Source organism: Microtus pennsylvanicus, chromosome 2 (assembly GCF_037038515.1).
Source record: "Microtus pennsylvanicus isolate mMicPen1 chromosome 2, mMicPen1.hap1, whole genome shotgun sequence".
NCBI lineage: Eukaryota > Metazoa > Chordata > Mammalia > Rodentia > Cricetidae > Microtus > Microtus pennsylvanicus.
Genome location: NC_134580.1, coordinates 64,399,641 through 64,417,191, shown reverse-complemented (window position 1 = coordinate 64,417,191; position 17,551 = coordinate 64,399,641). Strand labels below are relative to the sequence as shown.

The window sequence follows — 17,551 nt, the reverse complement described above, 5'->3', positions numbered from 1 at the left end:
CAAAAGGGGAGACCAAGCCAAACCCACAGGCATATCCTAGGCTACCGACAGCTTTATTGATAAAGGCATCAGGGTCGATAATCTCAATGTTTAACTTGTTCCTTCGTGGTGAGGGAATGAGGTACAGCATTTCAGACTGAGAAGTCCACATGGCGAGAACTCTACCTGTGTTCTGTGGCGCTGCCTAACTTGGACACTTTTGGCATTACCAGGAAGTGCTCAACTGGTTTTCTGGAAAGGATAGACCGTGCAGAGCAGGTGTAGTTGGCAATGGATGCCGACAGCAGAGATGGCAGTGCAGCTAACCGGTCCCAGCTCTGGAACATCGGCTTAACTACGCTCCGAAAGCCTTTGGCAGGCCGTATACTGGAACGGTCCCACTGTCCGCGTTCTTGGAGAGATGACAATAGGAAAAAGCTGCTTGCGTCCAGCCAGTTTTCTGCAGTACTGCATTTCATGAGGTTTAACCGCTGAAGGAAATTTTGAAGAGAAAACAGAACGTAAGCACACTTAAGGAAACATTGTTGCTAATCCTGATTTTACCCACTTGCAAACTTTGACTAATTTCCCCTTTCTTTCAGGGGGGAAGGAGAAGAGTTAGCAGATCATAACACACAAGACTGTTCACGTGTCTTCTGTTAGGGAAGTTTGCACATGAAAAATGTCTTCGTGGCTTATAAATAGAAGGCTTTTTAGTATTTTTTAGGGAACGGGATGTCATAAAACAGATCCTGCAATTGTTCTCGCGGATCTGCAGTGCAGTACAGAAAAGGTGGTAGCAGTTTAATGTATTAAGAATTTGAGTGTGCTCGCTTCAGCAGCACATATACTAAAATTGGAACGATACAGAGAAGATTAGCATGGCCCCTGCGCAAGGATGACACGCAAATTCGTGAAGCATTCCATATTTTTTACCTTGGACTTACCACAGGGCAGGGAACCCTGACTGCTCTTTGGACTGGAGAGGGAGGGGGAGAGGAGTGGGAGTAGGGGGAGAGGAGTGGGAGGAGGGGAAGAAGGGTGGGAGGAGGGGGAGGGAAATGGGAGGCTGGGAGGAGGCTGAAACTTTTTTTTTCCTTTTCTCAATAAAAAAAAGAATTTGGGTAAAGATTTATGAAACCTTTTGTAAGATTAATCTATTATTGTTATTATGTTTGTATATGCATGCTTAGAGTGTATGTGTGCTTACACAGGTGCATGTGTATGAGCTCGTGTGTGCATGCACGTGTGTGCGTGCGCATGTGTGCGTGCGTGTGAGCTCGTGTGTGCGTGCATGTGTGTATGTGTGTGTGCGTGCACGTGTGTGCGTGCATGTGAGCTCCTGTGTGCGTGCGTGTGAGCTCGTGTTTGCGTGTGTGTGTGCGTGTGTGTGTGTGTGTGCGCGTGCCAGGGGTCAATACTGAACATCTTCCATTGTTCTCCATCTTGCATTTTGAAGTCAGGGTCTCCACTGACCTGGCGCTCACTGGTTGGGTTGACTCTGGCTAGGAAGGAGCTCCAGCCTTCTGCCTTCTCTCCTTTCTCTCCTTCCCCAAAGCGGACATTGTCAGCACTACTGCCATGCCAAGCTTTGCACCTGTGCCCTGGAGATCCAGACTCAGGGCCTCACGCTCGTGCGGCAAGACTGTTGCTAAATGAACCATATTCCCAGACACTTCTTTTGATAATTTTTCTATGAGAATCTCTAAGACCTAACATTTTTAGAAAACTGAGAGCCCAAAATTTCCCATATAATCTCTATCTCAGGACTTTACCACTGTTCACTGAAGTTAAGGATAGAGGAATCGCCACAACTAGAAAGTTCAAGGATGCAAGTGAAGGAATATCACTTAGGAAATCTGAAATCGTCTAGAATGTGTGTACACATTTTTTAAAAGCCCCAATCACTTCCCAGTTCTGGGAAGATGGAGTTAGGGAAGTTAGAAGGCAAGCCACCTAGAAGTCACTGCCGCTGAAGGAGAGATTGGCTGCGGGGGTGGGGAGGATGGGGGGATGGGAGGTGGGGAGATGGGGGTGAGGGGGTGGGATAGCCTGCAGTCCCCTCCAAGGCATTCAGTGATCTTCCTTTCACCTGGGTTCTACAGTTCTATTTTGTAGAAGATCACTGCCCTCAATTATATTGAAGGTTCGCTCTGTGACCCTTTAAGCCTTGGGGAAATCACTGTGAAGCCACTACCGCCCTGTCTGTAGGACGGTTTGAAAGCTCTGAGACCAGTTACAAAAGGAAGCCCGCGAAAGTGGAGTTCTCTCCATGTATAGAGATGATCCCACCGGCCTGAAACTACCTTAGTTCTTAAAAACATTAGGAAAGCATTATTTCGGGGTAAACAGAAACAGACTCAAGCATTATCAGTTTGAGATTTGATGAACTTTTTCTTTCAGTCAGATTAGATTTTGGGGGATGAGCATGCAGGTTCAATTTAGATTCTCAAGTGAAAAGGCTGGATAAAAATGCCTGGAGACATTCTTGGCACTGTTAGGAGCATGAAGAGCCAAAATTTTTCATGAGAAAAAGACAACCTGTTTTCTCAAGGTTTCTAGTCCAGCTAGGGAAATTCAAAAATGGGATTCTCACTGTGTTTGATTTCTGCTTTCTGAGACAGGGTTCCATGCAACCTCAAACTTACAAAGCAGAAGCTGGGTTTGAACTCCTGACAGACTCCACTGGGATTACAGGTGTGGGCTGCATGCATGGTTCTTAAACAAAGGAGATGATGCATTGGTTATTTTAAATTAGGGGTGGTGTGTGTGTGTGTGTGTGTGTGTGTGTGTGTGTTCATGAGTGCAGGTGCCAGACAATGCCAGAGGGATGGTTGAGTGCCTTGGAGCTTGAGTTATAGGCAGTTGTGACCCATTCTGACATGAGTGCTGGGAACGTGAACTCAGACCCTCTGCAAGAGCAGTGTGTGCTCTTAACCTCTGAAAGGCACTTGCTAGCTCCTCAGTCTGCAGAAGGGGAAATGAAAATAAACACTAGAGGCAAGCATCAGAAAAAAGGGTGGTAAGGGTGCTGGCTGCTTCCTGGTTTTCCTTACTTGGGAAAAAAGAAAGATAAAGCGTGTACATGACTGAGTGTGTGCATGAGTGAGGGTGTATACAAGTGGGTGTGTACATGACTGTGTGCACGAGTGAGTGTGTACATAACTGAGGGTGTGCATGGGTGAGCGTGTGCACGAGTGAGTGTGTACATGACTGAGGGTGTACAGTACAGAAGCTTATTGGCTTTGTGGTTCCAGTTTCAAAGTGTTTAATGGAAAGAGCAGTTATGTAACCTGCGGACACTCACATAGGTGGTTGGTGGACAAATTGTGTTCTAAGTTCACATCCAGGGCATGATTCTTAATCCTGTTCACGCTCTCACTCTCGTCCCCCTTTTTGCCTGTCGTGCGGCAGCTATTTCCCCTCAGGTTTACTTTTTTTGCAGCGTTCCCGGCATTTCCTCATTGCTGCTCAATTTTCTCCTTTTATTGTAATTCATAGCTTTGTTTTTCTTCTATGAAGAAGCAGAAGTGTTTTCAAAAGACGATTGCCCTTTTCGACCAAAATGGTTGCTTGCTTATATATTCTGGCTCATAATTCTCCAGGAATTTATTATGTGGAAACTGTTGGAGATGCATGCAAAGTATATATACAGGGAATAAAATCCAAGCATGGTGGTAGTATAGAAAAATTAGAATAATTGTAATGTCAAGGAGCAGGGTTAAACACAAGTCGAAAATTCATATGCTGCATATTATTGGGTGGGATACTGCAAAACTAATAAGATAATTAATATGTAATGACATATTAATTCACACATTTTTATCAAAATTCATTATGAAACTAAAAATGTATTACAAAGTTGTCATCCGCATAAGATAATTAGATGTATATATTTAATGGAAGGCAAAAGAAATGAAATAAACACCCACGTGTCTAGCATCTACTTGATTTACTAAAAAAAGGGTAGGGTTGAAACTTTAAGGTTGGAGATATTCTAATCAGTGACTCTAACAAAGGCTCATTTAAGATTTATTACCCACCATTCACCATCATCAATGTCGATTCCCTTTTGATGGAAGCCCTGTACTAGGCGAATGGCATAAAGAATCATCTGTCTGGGGCTGGAGAATGGCTCAGCAGTCAAGAGCACTAACTGGCTTTCTCAGAAGACCCGAGTTTGTTGCCAGCACCCATAGGTGCTGTCTCCATCTGTTATTCCTATTTCAGGAGATCCAGTCGGTACCAGGAACTCACATAGTACACAGACATACAAAACACCCAGGAAGTCAAATGGAATAAAAAATTTAAAAAGGCAAACATTCTAAAAACAAAACAAGAACCTAGCTGGAGGATGGAAGGCCTCTCTAGATGCTGCGGTCATAGAGTTTACCAAGATGGAGGATGGAAGGCCTCTCTAGCTGCTGCAGCCACAGAGTTTATCAGAGAGTTTATCAAGTGATGATCTGGACTTTGAAAGATGCAGAAGATTTAGATAAACATGGCTTTGGACCACTTTGCAATGATTTTCTATTATTGAGGTCACAAAAGAGATTGTATTAATGTGGTTTCTGTCCATTTGTACTTACCTCTTTAGATACTAAAACTAATAAAATATAGCCATTTATTTAAAATGAAGCACATGCGAACAAGGGCTAAGGTTATAGCCCCTTGATAGGGTACTTTCTTAGCATATCAGATCACTAGATCCTATCCCCAGCATGCCAACAACAAAACAGACAACAGCCTAATAGTGTATTTTTTTTTGAGACAGAGTTTCTCTGTAGCTTTTGGTTCCTGTCCTAGAACTAGATCTTGTAGACCAGGCTGGCCTCAAACTTACAGAGATCCGCCTGCCTCTGCCTCCCGAGTGCTGGGATTAAAGGCGTCTAATAGTGTATTTCCCCAAATGGCAACATTTACTTAGGAGAATGATGTGATTTTGACATTTCACTTTATTTTTTCTTTATTTGTCATTTATTTTGGTGTGTGTGCGTGTGTACATGTGCACACATGCACCACTGCATGCATGTGGTCATGAAGGTCATGAGGTCATAAAGGTCAGAGAACACCTTGTAGAATTTAGTTCTTGCCTTCACCAAGTGGATTCTGGGGCCTGAACACGAACTTGGTTGTCAGACTCGGCATCAAGCACCTTGACCCTTGACCCTCCAGCCATCTCGCCAGCCTGATATTTTATATTTTTAATATGTGATTTAATAGAAGGTAGCAGGACTCTCCCATTTGCATTATTAGGACTGTTCCGTTCACTCAGTTTATTCAGTGTCGCTACTTTCTGAGAAGCGAGATAAACACTAGTGACAAAGGATGAGGAAGGCAGGCGGGCTCTCGGAGCCCTCGGCTGAGGAGGAGGCTCAGTCGCAAAGCATCCCCAGTGAGAGCATCATCAATCTGGAATACCACGGAGGAGGCCACTGATGACGGCAGGTGGGTGAGGTGGGCGGTTGCTGGGTTAAGTGTAAAACCTTTACATAAAGTCCCAAATACTCAGTGACACTTGGGCCATTGTGTGGGACACAGAGAGCCACAGTGAGAAATGCAGGATATGGCTCTGGAGTAAATACAGTGGGGTTTTCTTCTGTGAGGGGCATGAGACAGGAACTCGCTCTGTAGACCAGGCTGGCCTTGAGCTCACCGAGATCTGTCTGCCTCTGCCTCCTGAGTTCTGGGATTAAAGGTGTGCACCACTACCACATCAACTAATTCAGCAGTTTTGAGAAAGTGGACAGGGGCTAAAAGAATCTCTTTCCTCTACAGCTGTGTCTTTTCCTTGCTCAACCTGGTAGATTTAGAATCAGATTTTTAATCTCTTGGTTACCTCCAACTGAATCACCCTTTTCTGTATTTGTTTTCTTCCGTGACTCAATAACTAGAGTGAAGATAACGGGCAATTGAGACGATCACAACAGTTTAAACCAAATGCGGAGACCATCTTTACTTGCTGGAAGAAATAGCATTAGGGATGCTTGCAGACAACCTGTCTCCCAGCACCACCTGTGGGGGTGAGGAAGTCTACAGAGGCTGCAGAACATCTGCCAGAGACCTGGGCTGGTACAGTCGGAGGTTGGGGGACGTGCTATGTTGGTTACAAAATCTTAGTGTCCTTATTTATGACCATCCTTGTTGACTTCAGCTTGGGCTTCTGAAAGCTTCAGGGCAGGAGCAATAGAATTAAAATTCATAATCAGTCCCAGGCTCTCATCAATATTCCTTTGGTGAGCATCAACTTTAGCAGAGTGGAGAATGCAAAGATCAACGACAGCCCCTTGTCCCTACTTGCTCACCTGTGCTCTGAGGGCACTTTTAGAACCTTGAGGGGATAGGTAAACAAGACTGGATTCCGTTTAGGGGACTCAGCCTCCTTTGGTGCAGGCTGACCGGAAACGCAATTACTGCATGGTCCTTTCTCCATCTGGCAGGGGTGAAGAACAAAGGCAATTTCACAGCCTTGCGGAGTGAAAACGTGAATTATTTTTAAGGTTTCTAAAACTCAGGCGTGTACGATGACAGAAAAGAGTCTGCATTGCACGCTACTTCATGTGAACCAGCTGAAGATGTTCTTTCCTAAAGTAAGACTCCGTCAGACAAAAATCTCACAGGCATTCTGCTGGTCCTACAAGGGGTCCGATGAAAGACGCCATATGGTTTACTACAAATGCATGAACTTCAGCTTGAAATCAAGTCTATACTATTAATATGGCAATTTTCTTTTTCTTTGTTAAATGATGCCCTAAGAGGCTAAAACAATTTCTATACATTCCTTCTCTTTTTATAGTCTTGATAACAAGTACAAAATATTTTATTTCTAGTTGTTTTTTTTCCCCCTGAGGCCGTCTGTCACCATGCAGCCCAGGCTTTCAACCTGAGACCCACCCGCCTTTGCCTCCATCGTCCTGTGATCGCAGACATGTGCTGCCAAAGCTGGCTCCTTAATTTCTAGAACTTGAAAGGAAGCAAAACAGAGCAGGGATATGAGAAGCAATGTGAGAAAACAGCCTGCATGGTCTTGTTGGAAGCAGAGAGACGTCTTCTGGGGGAGTAATCAAGCGGTAGGACCTGGGAAGCTGGCTCAGTGGGTAAAGCACTGGCTGTGAGTACATGAGGCCTGGAGCCAGGGGTATAGCTGTAGAAGATGCTTGCCTGGCAATACAAGGCTTGTGGTCCAGCCCCACCAAGACACACACAAAGACAAGTAAGGTCGATCTGCAGGGCCGTAGTATTTTCTAAATCTGAATTTAGAAGAAGAAACAGAAGAATGCACACCCATGCAGAATTTTTAGGGACAGTAATTTTTTCCTCCCATTTGACAATCTCAGGGAAGTGCACCAACTTGTATAGTCACAGGGCAATTATGCACCATCTCCCAAAGCGAAGCACAACCAGCACCCTCAGCTCAGCTGTGCTGCTCACAGAAGACCCTAGCCTCACAGAAAACACCCCTCACAGAAGGAGGGGGTGGTCAGAGTCATGGGACCCTCACTGGAGTATCCAGCCACTTCTTTCAACCGGTTCTATACAATTCTGTCCCAACTGCAAGAGGCCTGGAGGTTTCAGGGAGGGACTAGAGCATACATGCTGAGAAGCGCTAGGTGAAAAGCTCAGTCTGCACTGCCACAGGGAAGCCAGCTTCCAGACCATGTGGTGGGTAAAGGCCACCCCTACTCCTCAATTTAAGCCCTTATTTAGGTTCTGTTAAGTCTCATAAGCTCATTGGCTCCCCAGGGTGAACTCTGGTAGAATCAAAGAATTTGAGTTTGTGATTGGGACCTTGTGAAGATGGGGTAGACATTGCTTAGTCCCCTCAGGGTGAAAATTCTCTCAGTACATATTTTGTCTTTTTTTCCCTAGGCATTTATACTCTCAAGTGAAGACTCGGGCTGAGTCAAAACTCCAATTACAGCATGTTCAAATGTCACACAAGTTATGAAAGCAATGATATAAACGAGTGAGAAGAACGACACTGTCAGAGGCAAGGGGACGTTAGCTCTTACATCGTCCCGAATTTCTCTAAGTGCAGTCATGTCTACCAAATAATTTAGTATTCATTACAAATACACCACCGGTTTCTCCTCAAAGCCGATTGACTTCAGATGCTAAGGGTGAGTAGAATAATCTACACGTTGAGTTCCTTAAAGGGATACTCACGTTAAGATATGGGAACTAGAATGCTTCTTGTCCAATTCCTTCCTACGTTAAGACTGAAGTAACAAAAGAAACCAAATGACTTGGTCAAAGTCAGAAGAAGGCAGAAGTCAGATGTGGAATCAAATCTTGGGTCCCAGGCTAGACTGTCAATCATAGTACTTTGTATGTGATTGTAAATTCCCAGGGACCTCAATGAAAAAGGAATTTATTTGGGTTCTGTGCTCCTTGATAAACTTTACAGACTTAATACGAATAATTTCTCTTCAGTGGGCTCCAGCACTTGCTAAGTGACCTGCTTCTTTGGGGAAATTTGGGGGATCAATAACGGGAGCTTGTGGACAAGGGTGTTTTGTGATGTTGCTACTGTCTTAACTCTTTACAGTGAGAGAGACAAAAATCATTTTAAAAACAAGAACATACCCTCATTTTTCTCAAATCATACAACATAATAAAAAGCAAGTGGAAAGCTTTGCTACCCATGTTGAGCAGGTCTTCCGCCCTCTGCAGCCACGTAGCATATGGTATCCCCACCTTGTTCAGTATTTAACCTCACAATTTATTGCTAGGTGTCTTGGCAGCAAGCTGTGCGAGCTGAAGTGGAGTCTGATTGACTTAATTAATGTGGTGGCAGCTTGGAATGTTGTCCAGCTGCCAGAGAGAATTATGTTTGTTTGCTTTGGGCCCAAGTGTGAAATGGCTGGCTGTTGATTTCAGAAGTGTGAGAGTACATTTTTATATCTCACACAAATGAATACATTTTTTGTACCCTACACATTTGGGGAAATGCTAAAATTCATTGGGTAATATAATGTTGTGTACCTCTTGTGTGGTAGAAAAGGAACAGTGGAATTCTGCCGGAGAGTTTGACTTTGCGTCGGTACAAGAGAGCGAAAACAGGTGGCTTATGGCCACGAGCAGCAAATAAACCATTATTAGTTCGCCGGCCTAAGGCTTTAAAGACTAACATTAAAAGCAAGTTTTCTCAACTAGAAGAGACCAACTCTGGTATCGATGAAATAATCCTGAACGTAAGAAACATAGTTTTAGAGCTCCCTCCAAAGGAATGGCTCTAGGGTTTGCCGTGGGCTTCACCAAGCACAGCCCCTGCTCACTGTGCACTCCTTTGTCTACAGTGATTGATGCGGTGACCGGTGACCCTGGTGCTGCCTGCTTGTCATGCATGGCAGTATGGATTTTGAAGCTTGTTACTTGTATCTTAAGGGAGTTCTGTAACCCAACAGGCAAGAGCTGACATTAGACTAACAGTCCTAAGGACCATTGACGGTGGTAGGCAGGATTACTCCTGGAGTATTCTTCCCAGTGCTATTTTATCTTAAAATACATCAACAAAAGCATAGTGGATTAATAAAATGAATATTTAGAATATATAAATACATTTCCTGGATTTTACTGTTCTGAAAACTTTAAAACAGCAAAACTAAGAGCAAATTATATGAAGAAAATTCTGTCTCTGTCTCTGTCTCTCCTGCTCAGTGTGTGTTGCTGGGTATTAAACCCAGGACTTTACTCATGCTGGGCAAATGCTATTCCAGATGAGCTACTTCATTGTTAGTAATAATGAACTATAAGCATGCACTACTACATTTAGTTTGAACTTCACTTTATTAGGAGTTGGGGGAAAGGTCATTTTTTTCTAGTCAGCTACTAACTGGAGAGTTTTTTTTTTGTCATCTGGGGAGAGGGACCCTCAATCGAGAAATGCCTCCATCAGGTTGGTTCGCTGTTTGATTAATGTTCACGAGTGAGACTGGTCTGTAATTCTCTCTTAGTAACGTCTTTATGTGGTTTGGGTATCAGAGTAATTGTAGCCTCACAAAAAGAGTTTGGCAATGTTCCTTCTGTTTCTATTGTGTGGAACAATTTGAGGAGTATTGGTATTGATTCCTCTTTGAAAGTCTTGTAGAATTCTGACATGAAACCATTTGGCTCTGGGCCTTTTTTTTGGTTGGGAGACTTTTGATGACTGTTTCTATTTCTTTAGCAGTAATAGGTCTATTTATTTTGCTTATCTGGTCTTAATTTTGGTAAGTGATATTTATCCAAAACATTGTCCATTTCCTTTAAGCTTTCCAAATTTGTAGAGTACAGGTTTTCAAAATATGACCTAATGAAAATCAGTATTTCCTCTGTGTCTGTTGTTATGTCCTACTTTTCATTTCTGATTTTGTTAATTTAGATATTCTCTCTCTTCCTTTGGTTAGTTTGGATAAAGGTTTGTCTATTTTGTTGATTTTCTTGAAGAACCAACTCTTTGTCTCATTGATTCTTTGTATTGTTTTCTTTGTTTCTATTTTGTTGATTTCATCTTTCAATTTGATTATTTCCTGCTATCTAGTCTTCGGGTGAGTTTGCTTCTTTTTGTTCTAGAGTTTTCAGGTGTTCTGGTATGGGATTTCCCAGCTTCTTTAAGTAGGTATTTAGGATTATGAACTTTCCTCTTAACACTGCTTTCATTGTGTCCCAAAAATTTGGGTATGTTGTATGGTCATTTTCATTGGATTTTAGGAAGTCTTTGATTTCTTCCTTGACCCATTGATGATTCAGGTGAGCATTGTTTAATTTCCATGTATTTGTGGGCTTTCTGGAATTAGTGTTGCTGTTGAATCTAATTTTAAGCCATGGTGATCTGATAAGATACATGGGGTCATTCCAATATTTTTGTATCTGTTAAGGTTTGTTTTGTTACCTAATATGTGGTCCATTTTTAAGAAAGTTCCACGAGGTGCTGAGAAGAAGGTATATTCTTTTATGTTTGGATGGAATATTCTATAGATGTTCGTTAAGTCCATTTGAGTTATAACATCTGTTAGTTCCCTTATTTCTCTGTTCATTTACTATCTGACAGACCTGTCCAGTGGTAAGAGGGGAGTGTTGAAGTCTCCTACTATTAGTGTGCTGTTGATAGGAGCCAACCTGTCTCTTTTTGTTATGAAGTTTTTTAATAATTAAATATTTAAATGGCATATTCCCCAGATCTCTGAGCAGTTGAGGGCTGTTTATCAGGTATAACTACAGAATAGAATCTGCCTGGAGAGCTAGGTCTGAGCTTGACTGTATTGGCTCTCAACTTAACAGGTAACATTTACACTCATAAAAAGACAGAAGAAAAAACTGCTTGCAATAGAGGGTTAATGGCAGAACTGACAATAGTAGAGAATAGCTTAATATATTTTAAGACTGGGTTGGATTAAGAGACTTAAAACTACATACCGATTTAAAACATGAGACTTATTGCTTTTTAGTGTAGAATGAGATACAATGAACAGACAATTATAACATTTAACAGTTAAACATAGGTGCATTTAAGTTACATACACACATTTAAGGACACACATAGTGAACAGGAATTGGGCGAAGTGGATGCTCTCGGTGGGCCCTACCAAAGGCATGCCACTGCACAAAACACACATGTAACAGTCAGCAAGAGGAATTTAGTGACAAAAACATAAGTAAACTGGGGAACCTGGCAGGGTATACTTCAGTAAGGATGGCGGGACTTGGTCACCTGACCTGCCTCTCAATTAAGATGGCAGTGAAGTCACCTGACCTCAGTTAAGAGGGCAGTAAGGTCACAATATGGAAAAGCCATGTTTTTTGAGCTGCAGGAGTTTTAAACATAATAACAAGAGAGACCTTGAGGCATCATCTGCCTTGTGGCTGAGCTGCTGTGCCACAAGCCACAGTGGGGAACAAAGGCTGGAATTGAAAACAGCTGCCTCGTGGATCCAACCAATCTTGTCGGCAACAGTAGCAGTGGCAGGGACAGTTTGAGCAAGAGTGGAGCCTGCAGGACACCGGCGGAGCATTTACAGGTGGGTCACTGATAGTTTGAGGGTTTGTGCCATAGGTGAAAACGTGAAAACCCACGAAAACCTTGTTTTTTCTCCTTTCTTTTCTTTTGGAACAACAAAAAGAAAGGAGAAAAAAATCTGAGGGACCATGGGCCCCAAATCAAATGCACCGCACAGTGTGTGTGGTGCTTGCGAGGGAGGACTGACCCTGGGTTGTCTGGTCATGGCTTTACCTATGGAAAGCAACCAGAGATGAATGTCAGCGAAGGGCTCAACCATAGCCGTGAAGGCTGCAGGTGGCTGGAAGGGGAAAAATCACCACTGAAGCTGCTGGTGTGCACAGAGGTAGGTGTTGAGGCAGATACAACGCAGAGCTATTGTAAAGAAACCTGGTTTCAGAGCATAGGATTCCATGTTTCCTCAGCTGGCCCACCTGTGGGTGGAAGGGAACGTGGAGAGCCTGGCTGAGTCACGAGCACCAAATGTTATGGTAAAAATAAAACGGCGCAGGTCCCGGAGTGGCAGCATGAGACCACAGCTGGCCACAAAGGCAGCCGCTCCCAGGCAGGGAGCTATGTGGCAGGTGTAAGACATAAATGGATAGGCACATACCATACAGAGTGAGGCTGTATATATATTTAGTGGATTATGGAAGGGAAGGGGAAAGGAGAGAAAGGGAGAAGGGGGAAGAGCAGAGAGAGGTAGAGAGAAAGAGAGAGAGAAAGAAACAGAGAGGGTGAGGGGGAGAAGAGAAGTGGGGAGAAGGGAGAGAGACAGAAAGGAAGGAGTTCAGGCTGGAAGCAGAAGGAAGATGTGCTTCCCTCAGCAGACAGGGGAGGGAGTCGGTGGGGCTTGTCTCTTAAAGGGACAGGACAGACCATGACGCTAAACAGGGTAAATTTCAAAATGTAATATTTGAGGAGAAAAGGAACACCGGGAGGTAGAATGGAGCTAAATCCTGTGTTCGAGGGGATAAACAGATTAAGAAATGGAACAAAGGGAGTGGTGACCTCAGGTTAAGACTGCACCCGGCTAAATTTCTAATTTGTGGAAAGGAATTAAAGAAAAACTTAGAGCTATGTCTGGTGGTGCATGCCTTTAATCCTAGTCTGGCAAATCTCTGAGTTTTAGGCTAGCTTGGTCTACAGAGCAAGATCCAGAAAAGCCAAGCTTAGACAGAGAAGGAAACCATTGAATATAGAAAGCTGGTGAAGATTTAATTGGACAAGGGGGCCGTGATCCAGCCCCAACCAGCAGCAGAACTTGGCAGCTTTGGCCACTTGGTTCTGGAGTCAAGGACAGAAGAAAGGAACTGTGGGATTTCCTTCCACAGCTGAGGAAAGCTGCTGTGTCAGGAGCGTCCCTGAATGGAAGCCTAGAGAGGCCACCATGTGAAGCTGTGGGTGAAGCCTGGATTGTCTTGGGGACCCCAAGATGTTGGAGATGCTGGAACCGTGGGATTCCTGCTACCTGAGTGGAACCAGCCCAAGAGAGAGATGTGTGTTGCAGCCAACAAAGATGAAAGGAGTCAGAGATCTGAAGAGCAGCACTGTGACATCAGACATGGAGATGCAGAGACTGGAGTTTGCCCCGCTGGGTTTTGGTCTTGCTTTGGTCCTTACTAAGTTCCCTTCTCTATGTTCTGGAATGGTAAAGTATATCCTGTGCCATTATGTATTGGAAGTATGCGATCTAATTTTTTATTTTGATTTTATAGGGATTATAGTTAAAAGAGTGCATGAATCTCAGAAGAGACTTTGAACTTTAGACTTCTAAATATTGTTGAGACTGTTATAGACTGTGGGGACTTTTGAAGTTGGACTCAATGCATTTTACATTATGATATGGCTATAAGCCTTTGGAGGTCAGGGAGTGGAATGTGGCAGTATGAAAAAAATGACCGTCAAAGGAAATGGCAATATTAGGGAGCGTGGCCTTATTGGAGGAAGTGCGGCACTGCGCAAGTGGGCGTTGAGGTCTTATATATGCTTAAGCCACATGCAGTGTCTCAGACCTCTCCTGTTGCCTTCATATCGAGATGTAAAACTCTCAGCCGTTTCTCCAGCACTACGTCTACCTGCACACGGCTATGTCCCACTGTGATGATAATGAACTAAACCTCTGGAACTGTAAGCCACCCATTATATGTTTTCCTTTATAAGAGTTGCTATGGAAAAAGAATAAATAAAAAAAATTAAAAAAAAAGAGTTGCTATGGTTATGAATCTCTTCACAGCAACAGAAACCCTAATTAAGACACCACTGCAGAAAAAAAAATTTCTAACCAAAGTTACAGGGGCATCAATTCAAACACCCAGAAAGCAGTTTGGTAGCCTGACCATTCAGCAAAACAACAATAAGTTTCCCTCCAGGGTCTATAACCCCCCCCCCCCCATTCAGGGACCTTGCCACATAAACTTTATGACATTAATGTAGCAAGGATTTTTCATGGATGCTAAACTCAGAAAAGGTTTTGTTTTAACAAAATTGATATCATCTAATAAACACTTAATGAGATGTCCTAAAATTCTAACATTAGTAGATTAAGACAACAATATGTTATAGGTTTGCAAAACATATGAAAACTGTATGATTCTGTGTAGAAAATACATCAATGAAGGGTGATTACATAAGCAAATTCTGTGGCATAGTTCCTGCGTTCTCCAGTTTACCTTGTGGATAGGTCTGGTTGCTCCTAAGATCTTCACTGTTTAGTTCATAAATTAAATCTTTGATCAGTTTGAACTAATTTTTGCTTATAATATGATAAGAGTATAACTCTATTCTTTTGTAAATAGATATCTTGCTTTCTTAGTAACATTGATTGAAAACAAATGTTCTTTTCCAACTGTCCTGTCTGTCCATAAGCAGCTGACCATAGATGTTGATTCTCAATTTTATTCTGTCAGTCCAAAATTACCAAAACTCTGTTGCAATTACTGGCAACAGTGAAAAAGTGATTCTCCTTTTTTTGAGGCAGCTTTTTACTTTGTAGTCCAAGCTGGCCTTGAACTTGCAATCCTCTTGTGTTAGACTCCTGAGTACGGGAGTAAAGCCACGTGTCACCAAACCTGGTTTACAATAATGCTTTGTCCAGCACAGCTCCTGAGACAGACCTGTCTGGGCCAGGGAGGAAATGAAGAGATGACAAACAGACTTGAGAAGAACTGACTTCCACTGGGACTCTGTGTGGTCATTGAAACGCCCCTGAAAGCCAAGGGAGTCAATTGTATAAACAGTTCCTGGAGCGTGTGGCAAGCTACTGAATGGAGAAGCATAAGTTCAGGAGGCTTCTCCTTGACCAGTCTCACCTCATGGATGCAATTACCTGGTAGCATTTAAAACATTTTTTTTTTTAATTGAGAAAAGGAGAAAAAAACAAACAAACAAGTTTCCACCTCCTCCCAGCCTCCCATTTCCCTCCCCCTCCTCCCACCCTTCTCTCCCTCCTCCCACCCTTCTCCCCCTCCCCCCACTTCTTTCCCCCTCCCTCTCCAGTCCAAAGAGCAGTCAGGGTTTTCTGCCCTGTGGTAAGTCCTAGGTCCTCCCCCCTCCGTCCATATCTAGGAAGGTGAACATCCAAACTGGCTAGGCTCCCACAAAGCCAGCAAATTACGTAGGATCAAAACCCCGTGCCATTGTCCTTTGCGTCTCATCAGCCCTCATTTTTTGCCATGTTCAGAGAGTCCAGTTTTATCCCATGCTTTTTCAGACACAGTCCAGCTGGCCTTGGTGAGCTCCCAATAGATCAGCTCCACTGTCTCAGTGGGTGGGTGCACCCCTCGTGGTCCTGACTTCTTTGCTCATGTTCTCCCTCCTTCTGCTCCTCATTGGGACCTTGGGAGCTCAGTCCAGTGCTCCAGTGTGGGTCTCTGTCTCTATCTCCATCCATCACCAGATGAAGGTTCTATGATGATATGCAAGATATTCGTCAGTATTGCTCTAGGATAGGGTCATTTCAGGTTCCCTATCCTCAGCTGCCCTAAAACATTTTTAAAAAATTTTCTGTGCATTGATGTTTTGCCATGGTTGTTGGATCCCCTGGGACTAGCATTATAGACAGGTGTGAGCTGCCATGGGGGTGGGAACTGAACCCCAGTCCCACATTTAAGACCTTTAAAGCATTAAAAGCAAACATGAAACCCCTTTGGCTGGGTGCCTCCTCCATCCACAGGCACATTTGGCTGCCTTTTTTTTTTTTTGCCTCCTGGCACTTGGCATTTATAAAGGGAAATACTAATTGAATTCAGTTGGTTATTTAAAAAGAAGACATTGTGGTTGTTTAAATAAGAACGGTCCCTGTAGGTTTGAATATTTGAAGACTTGGTCCCCAGTTGGTGAAACTGTTTGGGAAGGATTTGGAGGTGTCCATGGAGAAAATTTGTCACCAAGGGCAAGTGTTGAGGTTTCAATAGACTGGCACCGTTCTCATCTGCCCCTGAAACCATGAGCCCCAAATTCATGCTTGCTTTTACGAGTCGTCCTGGCCATGGTGTTTTATCACAGCAACTGAAAAGTAACTAAAACAGACGGGACTGTTGGGACCATTTGGAGTCCTGGCCTCCAGCTGCTCTTCCCTGCTAGAGATCTTTACTTTCCTTCTGATCTGAGTTACTGAAAGCTGTGTCAAAGTTGTTTACCAGCTCTGCTTCACGAGCACGTGTTGCCTTGGCCTTGAGGATCAGAGGATAAGGTTTTCACCTGTTGGCCCACCTGACTGTGTTGGGTATATAAGCCTCTGTGGCGCTATTGAAGAAAGGTCTTCTTACCAGTGGCTAGAGGTCCATGTCTGTGTGTGTTTCAACCTCCAGCCCCTTGCCTGAAGCTCGGGAACTGTATGGTAGCGCAGACAGGCATTGTGCACTGCACATGAAGTCAGTAGCTGTATGAGTGTGGATCCAAGAGGAATTAGAGGACTGGAGGTAAATATGTTCAAAATACATTGCATGAATGTATGAAATTCTCAAAGTAATAACACTATCTTCTTCAAAAGAATGTTAAGAGTTTTGTTCTGGATTTTCCAAGTCAGCTCTAAATCCAGTGACAAGGAACAGTGAAGCGAAGGACAACAGACACAGAATAGGAGCAGATGATACAATGCTGGTAGTTAGGAACTGAATGACACCGATGAATGTCAAAGAGTGCCAAGAAGCCAAGATCCACCGAAGCTGGAGAGGTGAGGAGGCAGTCACCGTGCCTGCTGATGGAGAAGGCACCCGGCTAAAGGTTTTTGGTTTGTTTTGAATGCTTTAAAAGTTGTAGATGCTTCCTGGTAATTACATCCATGAGGTAAGGCCGGTCAGGGAGAAGCCTGACACACTCCAGGACCTGCTTATACAAATGACTCCCTTGGTTTCCTGGGGCGTTTCAATGACCACCCGGATTCCCCGAGGAAGTCAGTTCTTCTCATGTCTGTTTGTCATTTCCTCCCTGGCCCAGACAGGCCCATCTCTGGAGCCGTGCTGGACAAAGCATTATTATAAATGTTTGACAGATACCAGGTAGACATTGCCTAGGCTCCGGGTCTGGCAGAGTGCTGGTTGCTGAAGAGGGGCCACCTCCAGCACCTCCGACTCGGGGCCCACAACTACCAAG

The 17,551-nt window shown here is 43.7% G+C and overlaps 1 non-coding gene across 1 annotated transcript; it reads left to right on the top strand.

Annotated features, from left to right (window-relative positions):
• Positions 1–805: 805 nt before the first annotated feature.
• LOC142845353 (U6 spliceosomal RNA) lies at positions 806–912 on the top strand. Its single transcript, XR_012909901.1, has one exon. It is a non-coding gene; the product is annotated as a U6 spliceosomal RNA (small nuclear RNA).
• Positions 913–17,551: the final 16,639 nt, after the last annotated feature.